The sequence below is a fragment of the Neovison vison genome, chromosome 12 (assembly GCF_020171115.1).
Source record: "Neovison vison isolate M4711 chromosome 12, ASM_NN_V1, whole genome shotgun sequence".
Lineage (NCBI taxonomy): Eukaryota > Metazoa > Chordata > Mammalia > Carnivora > Mustelidae > Neogale > Neogale vison.
In genome coordinates this window covers 109,374,852-109,385,055 of record NC_058102.1, presented here as the reverse complement: position 1 = coordinate 109,385,055, position 10,204 = coordinate 109,374,852, and positions in this window count along the sequence as shown.

Sequence of the window (10,204 nt, the reverse complement as noted above, 5' to 3'; positions counted from 1 at the left end):
CCCAGGACCCGATGGATTCCCTGGGGAATTCTACCAAGCCTTCAAGGAAGAAATAACACCTATTCTCCTGAAGCTGTTTCAAAAAATTGAAGCAGAAGGAAAACTTCCAGACTCTTTCTATGAAGCCAGCATTAGCCTGATCCCCAAACCAGGTAAAGACCCTACCAAAAAGGAGAACATCAGACCAATATCGCTGATGAATATGGATGCTAAAATTCTCAACAAGATCCTAGCAAACAGTATACCACAGCAAATTAAAAAGATTATCCACCATGACCAGGTGGGATTCATTCCTGGGCTACAAGGATGGTTCAACATTCACAAATCAACCAATGTGATAGAACAAATCAATAAGAGAAGAGAGAAGAACCACATGGTCCTCTCAATCGATGCAGAAAAAGCATTTGACAAAATCCAACATCTGTTCCTAATTAAAACGTTTCAAAGCATAGGTATAGAGGGAACATTTCTGAAATTCATCAAATCTATCTATGAAAGATCCACAGCAAATATCATCCTCAATGGGAAAAAACTTGCAGACTTCCCATTGTGATCAGGAACACGATAAGGATGCCCACTCTCACCACTGTTGTTCAACATATTATTAGAAGTCCTAAAAACAGCAATCAGACAACAGAGAGAAATAAAAGGTATCCAAATTGGCAATGAAGAAGTCAAACTCTCTCTCTTCACAGATGACATGATTCTTTATATGGAAAACCCAAAAGACTCTATCCCAAACTACTAGAACTCATACAGCAATTCAGCAACATGGCAGGATACAAAGTCAATGTACAGAAATCAGTGGCTTTCTTACACAATAACAATGAAAATATAGAAAAGGAAATTAGAGAATTGATTCCATTTACTATAGCACCAAGAACAGTAACATACCTGGGAATAAACCTAACCAAAGAGGTAAAGGATCTGTACTTGAGGAATTACAGAACACTCATGAAAGAAACTGAAGAAGACATAAAAAGAAGAAAGACCATTCCATTCTCTTGGATCGGAAGAATAAACATCATTAAAATGTCTATACTACCTAGAGCAATCTATACTTTAATAGCCATTCCAAACAAAATTACACCGGTATTCTTCAAGGAGCAGGAGCAAATAATCCAAAAATTTGTATGGAATCAGGAGACCCCAAATCTATAAGGAAATGTTGAAAAACAAAACAAAACAAAACAAAACGGGGGACATCACATTACCTGATTTTAAGCTTTACTACAAAGCCATGATCACCAAGAGTGCATGGTACTGGCATAAAAGCAGACACATAGACCAGTGGAACAGAGTAGAGAGCCCAGATATGGATCCTCAACTCTATGGTCAAATAATCTTCGTCAAAAGAGGAAAAAAATATACAGTGGAAAAAATACAGTCTCTTCAATAAATGGTATTGGGAAAACTGGGCAGCTATATGTAGAAGAATAAAACTCGACCATTCTCTTACACCAAACTCAATGGATAAAAGACCACAGTGTGAGACAGGAATCCATCAGAATCCTTGAGGAGAACATAGGCAGTAATCACTTCGATATCAGCCACAGCAACTTCTTTCAAGATATGTCTCCAAAGGCAAAGGAAACGAAATTGGTAATGAAGAAGTCAAACTCTCTCTCTTTGCAGATGACTTGATTCTTTATATGGAAAACCCAAAAGACTCCACCCCCAAACTACTAGAACTCATACAGCAATTCAGCAACGTGGCAGGTTACAAAGTCAATGTGCAGAAATCAGTGGCTTTCTTATACACTAACAATGAAAATACAGAAAGGGAAATTAGAGAATCGATTCCATTTACTATAGCACCAAGAACCATAAGATACCTGGGAATAAACCTAACTAAAGAAGAAAGGATCTGTATTTGAGGAACTACAGAACACTAATGAAAGAAATTGAAGAAGACACAAATAGATGGAAGACCATTCCATGCTCTTGGATCGGAAGAATAAACATTGTTAAAATGTCTATACTGCCTAGAGCAATCTCTACTTTTAATGCCATTCCGATCAAAATTCCACCGGCATTCTTCAAAGAGCTGGAGCAAATAATCCTAAAATTTGTATGGAATCAGAAGAGACCCCGAAGCTAAGGAAATGTTGAAAAACAAAAATCAAGCTGGCGGCATCACCTTACCTGATTTCAAGCTTTATTACTAAGCTGTGATCACCAAGACAGCATGGTACTGGCATAAAAACAGACACATAGACCAGTGGAACAGAGTAGAGAGCCTTGATATGGACCCTCAGCTCTATGGTCAATTAATCTTCGACAAAACAGGAAAAAATATACAGTGGAAAAAAGACAGTCTCTTCAATAAATGGTGCTGGGAAAACTGGACAGCTATATGTAGAAGAATGAAACTCGACATTCTCTTACAGCGTACACAAAGATCAACTCAAAATGGATAAAAGACCTCAACGTGAGACAGGAATCTATCAGAATCTTAGAGGAGAGCATAGGCAGTAATCTCTTTGATATCAGCCACAGCAACTTCTTTCAAGATACGTCTCCAAAGGCAAAGGAAACAAAAGCGAAAATAAACTTCTGGGACTTCATCAAAATCAAAAGCTTCTGCACAGCAAAGGAAACAGTCAAAAAAACAAAGAAGCAACCCACGGAATGGGAGAAGATATTTGCAAATGACAGTACAGACAAAAGGTTGATATCCAGGATCTATAATGAACTCCTCAAACTCAACACACACGAAACAGACAAACACATCAAAAAATGGGCAGAAGATATGAACAGACACTTCTCCAATCAAGACATACAAATGGCTATCAGACACATGAAAAAATGCTCATCATCATTAGCCCTCAGGGAGATTCAAATTAAAACCACATTGAGAGGGACAAGATGGCGGGGTACTAGGAAGAGGCGTCTTTTCAGCTGGTACCCCAAAGTGAGCTGATTACCTACCAAAGAACTCTGATCACCCATGAAATCAGCCTGAGATCAGAATTATACACGTCTGGATCTCTACAGGGGCAGAAGACGCCAGTGAGCAGGTAAAGCGGAATGGGAACAGCGGACTGATATCGGAAGATAAACAAAAGGGGGAGGGAGCCACCAGAGGCGACCGGTGCAAAAGTAATACCCCGATACGAGCGAGAGTGCCCTGCGTCTGGGGACCAGCATTAACTCGGAGACTGGTTGAAAGCACTCCAAAAGAGCAAAGGATCGCGGGGGCAAACTGTGGGAATCGGGGCGGCTAGGGACAGGGGCTTGAGTCCCCGGTTCCAGACGGCCTCCCCGGCGCGGAGGCAGAGAGAGTGCGGCGGAGAAACCGGCTCCTGGTCCCTAAGCCGCCAGCGTGCCCCAGAGCGCGGGGTTCCGGCTCCTGTGAGGGGATGGGAGCCGGTCTGCAGAACGCGCGCTAGCCCTACCACAAAGCTTGAGATGCGCGTGCACGTCGCTCCAGCTCTCCTGGGTTTCTAAGGCCCTGGGGCGCTTCTTGACCCGGGCCATTGTTTCAAAGTCTAAGCCTCGCGCCCGCGAAACTCTTCCCCGGACAGAGGCGCGCAAAAGCCCAGCCTGCGGCTTACGGACCAGCGCCCCGTTCTCAGTGCCCCAGACGCGCGCCCGACCCACAGCCGCCTCTGAAAAGAGGTGCGCGCAAGCCGGGCACTCCCAGCCCCGGCCAGCGGCAAAATCTCAGTGTGCGATCGCTGCTTGGAACCTCTCTGGCGGTCAGGAGCTCCCAGACAGCCACCACTGCCTTGGCTTTGGGGACGAGCAAAAGATCCTGCGCCCTCAGGGTCTTTAACTTGGAACCTGCACTGCCAGCATCCAAGGGGGAATTTATTCAGCTTCTGCACCCAGACTGAGGCTTCTGAGACGGAGATCAGGAAGTGTTCCAGGGTGCACCTTGACTGCACCAGAGTTGATACATCCAGCTACATCTGTTCAGTCTTCTCCCACCAAAATGACTAGGAGGAGGAATGCCCAACAGAAGAAAAATACAGAGGATGGACCTTCCGCAACAGAGCTAACGGCTATCAACATAGACAATATGTCGGAAAGAGAATTCAGGCTAACAATTATCCAGGCAATAGCTAGGTTGGAGAAAGCCATGGATGACCAAACAGAATTGATTAGAGCCGAACTGAAAGCGACCAGACAGGATGTTCACAATGTTAGGGCGGAGCTTAAAGCTACCAGGGAGGAGGTCCACAATGCTCTCAATGAGTTCCAATCCAATCTAAACTCTCTCAAAGCTAGGGTAACTGAGACAGAAGATAGAATTAGTGATCTGGAAGACAAACAGATAGAGAGAAAGGATCAGGAGGAAGCCTGGAACAAACAGCTTAGATCCCACGAAAGCAGAATTAGGGAAATAAGTGATGCCATGAAGCGTTCCAACGTCAGAATTATTGGAATTCCTGAAGGGGAGGAGAAAGAAAGAAGTCTAGAAGATGTCGTGGAACAAGTCCTTCATGAAAACTTTCCGAATCTCGCGAATGAAACCAGCGTTCATGTACTAGAGGCTGAACGGTCTCCACCCAAGATTATACACTCCAAAAAAACATCACGACACCTGATAGTCAAATTGAGAAATTATAATTGTAGGTATAATCTCTTGAAAGCTGCCAGGGCAAAGAGGCTCCTTACTTACAGAGGGAAGCCCATCAGAATAACGTCAGACCTGTCCACAGAGACCTGGCAAGCCAGAAGAGGCTGGCAAGATATATTCAGGGCACTAAATGAGAAGAACATGCAGCCAAGAATACTTTATCCAGCAAGACTGACATTCAAAATGGATGGAGAGATAAAGAGTTTCCAAGACCGGCAAGACTTAAAAGACTATGCAACCACCAAGCCGATACTGCAGGAAATATTAAGGGGGGTTCTATAAAAGAGGAAAAATCCCAAGAATAGCATTGAACAGAAATATAGAGACAGTCTACAGAAAGAAAGACTTCAAAGGTAACTCGATGTCAATAAAAACGTATCTATCAATAATCACTCTCAATGTGAATGGCCTCAATGCACCCATAAAACGGCACAGGGTTGCAGATTGGATAAAACGACAGGACCCATCCATATGCTGTCTACAAGAGACCCATTTTGAACCTAAAGATACACGCAGACTGAAAGTGAAGGGGTGGAGAAGCATCTTTCATGCCAATGGGACTCAAAAGAAGGCTGGGGTAGCGATTCTCATATCAGATAAATTAGACTTCAAACTAAAGACTGTAGTCAGAGATACAGAAGGACACTACATAATCCTTAAAGGGACTATCCACCAAGATGATCTAACAATTGTAAATATCTATGCTCCCAATATGGGAGCAGCCAATTACTTAAGAAAACTGTTAATCAAGATAAAGAGTCATATTGATATGAATACACTAATCGTAGGTGATCTTAACACGCCTCTTTCAGAATTAGACAGATCATCGAAGCAGAAAATCAATAAAGAAACAAGAGCATTGAACGACACATTGGACCAGATGGACCTCATAGATATATACAGAACATTCCACCCTAAAACAGCAGAATACTCATTCTTCTCAAGTGCACACGGAACCTTCTCCAGAATAGACCACATACTGGGTCACAAATCAGGACTCAGCCGATACCAAAAGACTGAGATTATTCCCTGCATATTCTCAGATCACAATGCTTTGAAACTGGAGCTCAATCACAAGGAAAAGTTCAGAAGGAACTCAAACACCTGGAAGCTAAAGACCACCTTGCTTAAGAATGCTTGGATCAACCAGGAGATCAAAGAAGAACTGAAACAATTCATGGAAACCAATGAGAATGAAGACACTTCGGTCCAAAACCTATGGGATACAGCAAAGGCGGTCCTAAGGGGAAAATATATAGCCATCCAAGCCTTGCTCAAAAAAATTGAAAAATCCAGAACACACCAGCTGTCTCTACACCTTAAAGAACTGGAGGATCAACAACAAATCAAACCAACTCCACACATAAGAAGGGAAATCATCAAGATTAGAGCTGAGATCAATGAGGGAGAAACCAGAGATACAGTAGAACGTATCAATGAAACTAGAAGCTGGTTTTTTGAAAGAATCAATAAGATCGATAAGCCACTGGCTACACTAATCCAAAAGAAAAGAGAGAAATCCCAAATTCATAAAATTATGAATGAAAGGGGAGAGATCACAACTAACACCAAGGAAGTAGAAACAATCATCAGAAGTTACTACGAACAGTTATATGCCAATAAGCTTAGCAACCTAGAAGAAATGGATGCATTCCTGGAAAAATATAAACTACCAAAATTGAACCAGGAAGAAATCGACAACCTGAATAGACCGATATCTAATAACGAGATTGAAGCAGTGATCAAAAATCTCCCAAAAAACAAGAGCCCAGGACCTGACGGATTCCCTGGGGAATTCTACCAAACCTTCCAAGAAGAAATAACACCTATTCTCCTGAAGCTGTTTCAAAAAATTGAAGCAGAAGGAAAACTTCCAGACTCTTTCTATGAAGCCAGCATTACCCTGATCCCCAAACCAGGCAAGGACCCTACCAAAAAGGAGAATTTCAGACCAATATCACTGATGAATATGGATGCTAAGATTCTCAACAAGTTCCTAGCCAACAGGATCCAACAACACATTAAAAAGATTATCCACCATGATCAGGTGGGATTCATCCCTGGGCTACAAGGATGGTTCAACATTCGTAAATCAATCAATGTGATACAACAAATTAATAGGAGAAGAGAGAAGAACCACATGGTCCTCTCAATTGATGCAGAAAAAGCATTTGACAAAATCCAACATCCGTTCCTGATTAAAACGCTTCAAAGTATAGGGATAGAGGGAACATTCCTGAACCTCATCAAATCTATCTATGAAAGACCCACAGCAAATATCATCCTCAATGGGAAAAAGCTTGCAGCCTTCCCGTTGAGATCAGGAACAAGACAAGGATGCCCACTTTCACCACTCTTGTTCAACATAGTATTAGAAGTCCTAGCAACAGCAATCAGACAACAGAGAGAAATAAAAGGTATCCAAATTGGTAATGAAGAAGTCAAACTCTCTCTCTTCGCAGATGACATGATTCTTTATATGGAAAACCCAAAAGACTCCACCCCCAAACTACTAGAACTCATAAAGCAATTCAGCAGCGTGGCAGGATACAAAGTCAATGTGCAGAAATCAGTGGCTTTCTTATACACTAACAAGGAAAATACAGAAAGGGAAATTAGAGAATCGATTCCATTTACTATAGCACCAAGAACCATAAGATACCTGGGAATAAACCTAACTAAAGAGGTAAAGGATCTATACTTGAGGAACTATAGAACACTCATGAAAGAAATTGAAGAAGACACAAAAAGATGGAAGACCATTCCATGCTCTTGGATCGGAAGAATAAACATTGTTAAAATGTCTATACTGCCTAGAGCAATCTATACTTTTAATGCCATTCCGATCAAAATTCCACCGGCATTCTTCAAAGAGCTGGAGCAAATAATCCAAAAATTTGTATGGAATCAGAAGAGACCCCGAATCGCTAAGGAAACGTTGAAAAACAAAAATAAAGCTGGCAGCATCACCTTACCTGATTTCAAGCTTTATTACAAAGCTGTGATCACCAAGACAGCATGGTACTGGCATAAAAACAGACACATAGACCAGTGGAACAGAGTAGAGAGCCCTGATATGGACCCTCAACTCTATGGTCAATTAATCTTCGACAAAACAGGAAAAAATATACAGTGGAAAAAAGACAGTCTCTTCAATAAATGGTGCTGGGAAAACTGGACAGCTATATGTAGAAGAATGAAACTCGACCATTCTCTTACACCGTACACAAAGATCAACTCAAAATGGATAAAAGACCTCAACGTGAGACAGGAATCTATCAGAATCTTAGAGGAGAACATAGGCAGTAATCTCTTCGATATCAGCCACAGCAACTTCTTTCAAGATACGTCTCCAAAGGCAAAGGAAACAAAAGCGAAAATAGACTTCTGGGACTTCATCAAAATCAAAAGCTTCTGCACAGCAAAGGAAACAGTCAAAAAAACAAAGAGGCAACCCACGGAATGGGAGAAGATATTTGCAAATGACAGTACAGACAAAAGGTTGATATCCAGGATCTATAATGAACTCCTCAAACTCAACCCACACGAAACAGACAAACACATCAAAAAATGGGCAGAAGATATGAACAGACACTTCTCCAATCAAGAAATACAAATGGCTATCAGACACATGAAAAAATGCTCATCATCATTAGCCCTCAGGGAGATTCAAATTAAAACCACATTGAGATATCACCTTACACCAGTTAGAATGGCCAAAATTAACAAAACAGGAAACAACATGTGTTGGAGAGGATGTGGAGAAAGGGGAACCCTCTTACACTGTTGGTGGGAATGCAAGTTGGTGCAGCCTCTTTGGAGAACAGTGTGGAGATTCCTCAAGAAATTAAAAATAGAGCTTCCCTACGACCCTGCAATTGCACTCCTGGGTATTTACCCCAAAGATACAGATGTCGTGAAAAGAAGGGCCATCTGTACCCCAATGTTTATAGCAGCAATGGCCACAGTCGCCAAAGTATGGAAAGAACCAAGATGCCCTTCAACGGATGAATGGATAAGGAAGATGTGGTCCATATACACTATGGAGTATTATGCCTCCATCAGAAAGGACAAATATCCAACTTTTGTAGCAACATGGACGGGACTGGAAGAGATTATGCTGAGTGAAATCAGTCAAGCAGAGAGAGTCAATTATCATATGGTTTCACTCATTTGTGGAGCATAACCAATAGCATGGAGGACAAGGGGCGTTAGAGAGTAGTAGGGAATTTGGGTAAATTGGAAGGGGAGGTGAACCATGAGAGACTATGGACTCTGAAAAACAGTCTGAGGGGTTTGAAGTGGCGGGGGGGTGGGAGGTTGGGGTACCAGGTGGTGGGTATTATAGAGGGCACAGCTTGCATGGAGCACTGGGTGTGGTGAAAAAATAATGAATACTGTTTTTATGAAAATAAATAAATTGGGAAAAAAAAAAAAAACCACATTGAGATATCACCTTACACCAGTTAGAATGGCCAAAATTAACAAAACAGGAAACAACATGTGTTGGAGAGGATGTGGAGAAAGAGGAACCCTCTTACACTGTTGGTGGCAATGCAAGTTGGTGCAGCCTCTTTGGAGAACAGTGTGGAGATTCCTCAAGAAATTAAAAATTGAGCTTCCCTACGACCCTGCAATTGCACTCCTGGGTATTTACCCCAAAGATACAGATTTCGTGAAAAGAAGGGCCATCTGTACCCCAATGATTATAGCAGCAATGGCCACAGTCGCCAAACTATGGAAAGAACCAAGATGCCCTTCAACGGATGAATGGATAAGGAAGATGTGGTCCATATACACTATGGAGTATTATGCCTCCATCAGAAAGGACGAATATCCAACTTTTGTAGCAACATGGACGGGACTGGAAGAGACTATGCTGAGTGAAATCAGTCAAGCAGAGAGAGTCAATTATCATATGGTTTCACTCATTTGTGGAGCATAACCAATAGCATGGAGGACAAGGGGCGTTAGAGAGTAGTAGGGAATTTGGGTAAATTGGAAGGGGAGGTGAACCATGAGAGACTATGGACTCTGAAAAACAGTCTGAGGGGTTTGAAGTGGCGGGGGGGTGGGAGGTTGGGGTACCAGGTGGTGGGTATTATAGAGGGCACAGCTTGCATGGAGCACTGGGTGTGGTGAAAAAATAATGAATACTGTTTTTCTGAAAATAAATAAATTGGGAAAAATATATATATATAAAAAAAAGATACGTCTCCAAAGGCAAAGGAAACAAAAGCGAAAATAAACTTCTGGGACTTCATCAAAATCAAAAGCTTCTTCACAGCAAAGGAAACAGTCAAAAAAACAAAGAAGCAACCCACGGAATGGGAGAAGATATTTGCAAATGACAGTACAGACAAAAGGTTGATATCCAGGATCTATAATGAACTCCTCAAACTCAACACACACGAAACAGACAAACACATCAAAAAATGGGCAGAAGGCTAATGATGATGAGCATTTTTTCATGTGTCTGATAGCCATTTGTATTTCTTGATTGGAGAAGTGTCTGTTCATATCTTCTGCCCATTTTTTGATGTGTTTGTCTGTTTCGTGTGGGTTGAGTTTGAGGAGTTCATTATAGATCCTGGATATCAACCTTTTGTCTGTACTGTC